This window comes from Nannobrachium achirus (assembly GCF_963921795.1).
Source record: "Nannobrachium achirus genome assembly, chromosome: 13".
Classification (NCBI taxonomy): domain Eukaryota; kingdom Metazoa; phylum Chordata; class Actinopteri; order Myctophiformes; family Myctophidae; genus Nannobrachium; species Nannobrachium achirus.
The window spans coordinates 33,661,998-33,667,997 of NC_137833.1; positions in this window are offsets into that span (position 1 = coordinate 33,661,998).

Sequence of the window (6,000 nt, forward strand, 5' to 3'; positions counted from 1 at the left end):
TAAACCCAATTGAAGGTTTTGGATTAAGTGTTTACATGTGGTTTGATCGGGTTGTAAAAAAATATATATATATATATATATCTCCTACCAGTCAAAGGTTTGGACACAGCTTCTCACTCAATGTGTGTGAGAAGCTGTGTCCAAACGTTTGACTGGTAGGGTATGTATAAAAACAAATTCAACTTTAGTCTTGTCTGAAAAAAGGCATATAAACACTGAATTGGAAAACGCAATGCCTCTTTATTCCAAAACTAGGGATGCACCATTAATGCAATGTTGGCCCACATCCCAACATAAACACAGCTTGAATGTACTAGTATTTTTATTTAAAAAAAAATCCAACATGTTGTTGATCCTTTTGAAAGCTTCCCCATCTGCAGCCTTGATCATCATCATCACAAAGGCTTTTCAGCTTTACATTCAAACATTTATTTTATAAAATAAAATATGAGCTAAAACCAATGTTATTTTGATCTATTCTATCCCGATACCGGCCGATACCGAATCCGATATGATGACCGATTAATTGTCCCTCCCTACTGGAGGGGAAAAGCCAAACTCAATTAACTAAATCACATATCAAGTTCAACAAAAGAGGGCTGAGCTGAGCTGTTTTGGGTCAGTCTTTTACATAAAAAGGTCTCAGCCTACATCATCCTGATCACAAGGCTCAATCCTGATTAAAGACGACATGAGGGCATAGCCAGCAAATATCTGTAAAGGGCCATTTATAGTTACGTATGGTTGATTTTGTGTACGTTTGGGGGTTAGACAGTACGTACGGTAATTGCGTTGACATTCATACTTACCGTACGGTCTCTGTGTACAGGGTTCAATAAAGCCTATATGTACATACTATATCCACTAGATGGCACCCACATGCATCTTCCCAATGAGCAAATGCTACATGCTACATACATAGCGCCTACATTGTTGACAGAGAGGTTTATAGACACCCTTGGAAGATACACTCGGATTGAACGACACTAACCATCGGCGCTAGTCACTGTGCTGTCCGGGTATAATATAAAAAGGACTGGAGAATGGTGCGTGGACACATGCCGTTGCGAACGCCTGGAGCGCAATCTCAATGGGGGCGCCGCCGACAGTAGTGAGCCACGGTACGGTAGCCACCAAAACCGACTAAAAACACCCCGTGCACGGGAGTGGAGAGAGACGCATTTGAGAGAGCTCAGCTGGTAGAGAGCGCTGATTAGGCTGACATGCGGGTCTGCGTCCTGGGCTGGCCTGTTCACTGTTCAGCGTGTACTTGTGATTTTTTTGTTAGTTTTTTTACTTCCTCCAACGAAATGGATACAAGAAAAAAAGACGACACATTTCTCCCTCTACTGCCCCCACGGTTGACACAAGTTCGCCACGGGTAGTTCATGTGTACGTACGTTTTTAGCGGTTTTTATCCGTCGGGTTGAGTGTTGTCCGTAAGGTTACGGAGACAATCAATTACGTCCGGACGGCCGGAGGAAACGGATTAAATCACTCTCCCCCTCCGTCTCTTGTGTATTCTTGCGGTCCTTATGTACTACTATGCATGGTACTTAACAGGTTGACCTACATCCCTCCCACACACATTTTGCTTGTACTCATTTTCCAGTCCTTCTGAGGACATTGGTCCTCATTGGTGCAAGACAATCCGAAAATAGCCGATCTACAAGCTCACAAGTGTAAATCAGCCATTACGACACCATCACGGCCCCGCCAAAATACATTTTAGAATTGACTAAATCAACTGTAGATTTAGTCAACAAAAATAAATCTCATGATATTAGTCAACTAAGACTAGACTAAAACATTTCAGGTGACTAAAATATGACTAAAACTAAATGGAATTTTATTCAAAAGACTACATCAGAATTTGAATAAAAATGTTCAATCAAATAATATCAGTGACACCCAGAGAAGTCAGCTGGGGGGAGGGGTCAAAAGGGTACAGCTCTCTAACACTTTTTATAATTTAGCATAGCAAACATTCAATTGAATGAAGCAGCTCAGACACGTGCTCGTCAGCAAATATTCCTGCTTGTACTACTGTACTACTTCGTAAACTGCAATATTATAGCTAAATCTGCCAGATTGATGTACAATGGAGAGGTATTCTGTTGGTTCAGCACGAGCAAACTGAGCAAACGAGAGTTGGTAACACAACACAGCTGTAAACAAAACAGAGACAGTGCTTCTGCCATGACCACATACACATACCTAGTCTTTTACGTTTAGACGGGCTAAACCACAGGCAGGGGGTGTGACCACCAGGTTTAACAACAAGAACAACCAAGAGAACGTTTTTTAGAACATGGTGAAAGCTCAAAGCCATCACACTGATTTACTGAAGCCATGTTCCATTTAGTTTAGGAGCTAAATCTGGAGGAGAGAGTCGCAAACAATAATCTTGGGGTTGAGAGGATGCAAGACACACTCAGTCAGCCAATTACACACATCAGTGCACTAGCTGCAGGTATATGGACTGCGGACACCAGACGTGAAATTGCACAGGCTTCTTTTACAGTCTCAGCTCTGGACGTCCTTCACCACGTATGCACAACAGCATGCCATCTACAACCTCCACTGAAATATGATGATAAACCAGACACGCCAAAAAGAAAGATTCAGTTTGCAAATTGTCAATGCTGGTGACCAGGCAGTGGCACTGGTGTGATCATTGGGTACTAGGTGGTAGTATTTTTTTAGACTTTTTTTCTGTCTCATGTTTGAGGCAGGCAGGCTTCAGAGTAAGGAAGTGTATCCTTTTCCTATAGCATGAATCATGTGGCCTTTACATCTGTGTCCTATACACATACTAAAATAGGAGTATACTCATTTTTAAGGACGATGTCCTATGATGCTGAATTCCAATTTCACAGCCCGTCTCCTCCTGCTATTACTCTTGCAAGGAAGTCAGCAGGAGCGAATCCAAAAGGAGAATAGATCAGCATTTCATAAAAATGATCTGTGCTCTAGGAATAGACTGAAGAAATGCAGCGTTTTGGTTGGGGGTCACAGTGGGTTGAGTATTGCTCAATACGTCCACATGTAAGTAATTATAAGTATTACATCACAGATTGGAGACCAAAACCATAAAGTCAGAAAATAAGTAAAAGCTTACACCATGGTTCTCCGATGAAGAAATATACTTAAAGTGATAGTTCACCCCAAAATTACGTATTTTCTGTCAATTACACACTCAGTCACCGGTCATCAAATTATTTTCTTAGGAATGTGACAAAAAAGAATTATAAAAAAATCTGTGATTTCAGGGCTAGATGGGGGATATCCCTTAAATTAAAGAGCTATAGTCAACTTTTTCATTGTAGGGCCGACACTTTGTTTAGAGGCGGAATAACCTGGAGGAGACCCATTACATAAATGATCATATTTCTTGAACATTGAATTGACCATAATTGTCTCCACCAGCCGAAGGCTGAGGGAGAGTATGTTTTCCCCTCCGTCCGTCCGTCCGTCCGTCCGTGCGTCCTCGCAGTTTGTGAACAGCTAATCTCAGTCACCGTTGGCCCGATCGCTGCCAAACTGAGCACACACACTCCCTGGATGCCAATCTAGAACCTCTGCCCCACATTTTTCAAATCAGCCTCATGGTGGCGCTATAACAGGCCGATTTGTGTGGCCTGGTTGTTACCAGCTAATCTCCGGCGTTCATCTGGCCTTCATTGGGCATGTTCTTACAGGCCCAAACATGAGACGTTGAAATACAGCCCAAACTAATAGGCTACAATAAATTAAGTCTCACCACATGCAACACAGGCCACACAATGCTAGACAGATCATAGTCAGATCTCTTCCACGTGGCTAGAGAGGGATTTGCCAATGGGCATTCATTCAGTCGCTAAACCAAACAAACTCAGCAGGCCTAGGTGACGATGTTGGGGTTCTAATACTCTGCCAGACTTAAAATCAGAGAGATAACTATGACTGTCACATCTCACAAACTTCTGAGTCTGACAGTTAAATGCAATTTGGAGGACAGGGCGGCGACCTAATAACCACAATTCCTATTTCTAACACGTTTCACATGTTCAGTATTATTCTCTCAAGCACTGATCAAACGTAATTGTCTTCCAGAGACATGACATACCTTCACAGCCATGACAACAATATCAGCACACAAAAACAGCCATTTTAATTAACCACTTAAACCCCATACTTTAGTTAACCAGACTCACCAGAGTGCCTGGGGGCTTTTTACTAGACCCCCTGCAGTTAAAATACAAGCTCACAACACATCATGAGACATTGTGAGCCAGATCTTCGGCCCAGAATAGGGACGCATTTGTGAAAAAGGTGGGTAGATTTAGCCGTCAGTCAGCAGAGAAAGTTCCACCAAACAGCAGGCTGTTGTGGAGCAAGTCTTACCAAAACAGATGCAGATCCAGCTGTGCTCTTCTCACCGTCACAGAAACTTAAGTCTGGATTATTCTGAAAACCTGAATAGAACCGTCATCTTCACAAAACACTCAGTGAATAGGGCCCACTGTGGTGTTCACACCAGTTAGAGCAAATGTATCATCCTTTTAGGGCGCGTTCACACCAGGGTTATTTGGTCCGCTTAAAAGGGACCATGGTCCTCTTTCTCCTTTGGTCCGCTGGTGTGAACGGGCAAAGGGACCATGGTCCCTTTGTTTGGTCCGGACCATGGTCCTCTTGAAAAGGCAGGACTCGGTCCTCTTCCAAAAGGACCATGGTCCGGTCCTCTGCTGGTGTGAACGGAGCCGGACTTTATAGAGGACCAAACGTAGGTCTGATCAGCCTACAGTACATTCTGCACTGTGTGTTGTTCATTGAAAAACAATAGGCTATGGAAAAAAAGAATAAACGACAACTCGTGAATCAATTCTAACTTCAGCTACCTACAGCTTAGCCTACACTCATCAATCTTTATGTTTTGCAGTTGTGAAGCTGGATTAATAATTAGTTCTAAAAGCATGAATTTCTTACGGGAATCACTATTGATATGACCCGACCGCTGATATTTCTTCATTAGATGCAGTAGGCTACACGTTAATAATTGTATCATCTCCTCTCCCTGTGAGCTGTCGCTCCGGTGCGGTGTCTTGTAAGCTACAGCCTACATGGAAACTGGTGGTGACCCATCGTGTGCGGTGACTCCAGGGGTCGCTCTCCGAACACGGTGATCATTGTTTGTTTTGACGCAAATACTGTCACAAATAAAAGTAAGGTCACCATCTTGTGTGTAACACGGGAGTAGACGGAGACAGCCTCGATGCGCACATAACTTCCATCCAACAAGGAAATGTCAAACTTGGCTTTTTTTTTCAAGGCATTATTAGGATTTCGCTCTCTTTTCGCTCTCTCACTGTTCCCCTGAGGACAGGCGTTCACGAGTCAAACTTTTCACATTGTTGTTGGGACGGCAGTAAGATGTCCATAGCCTACTCCAGTCATCGTGTGCTGTGCGTAAAAATAACTGATTTGCAAGCTTACCCGGCTGTTTTAGAGCTAAATGAATCCTGTGGTCTAAAGAACAGATCTGCAAGCTAGCAACCTGTTAGATATGTTATTTTTAAGCATGCGCCACCGCATATAAAGTTATGGCTCACACGCATATGCTAGATTCAACATTTGGGACAATAGGGATTTGCTATTATTTTATTGTATTTATTTAGGTTATTTATTCATGTAGCTTCACATTTCCAACATGATAAGGATAGGAAATATCTTTATGGACCCGTTGCTTGTAAAGAAAGAAAGAGACAGAGAGAGATTATTTGATGTGGAAACGGTGACGCTTATTATGTTTTTATTTGGCCACGCGTTCTTGCGCTATTTATTGTTAAATGAATCAAGACGAAGGCTTTATATTAGGCTATATTTTTTTGAGAGAGAGAGAAAGAGAGAGATTCCTCCATCCATCGCTAATTACTGCCTGAAATGTGTGAGTTTCGCTTCTTTAAAAAAAGATATAGGAAGCGGAGAGAGAAAGAGAGAGATTCCTCCATCCATCGCTAA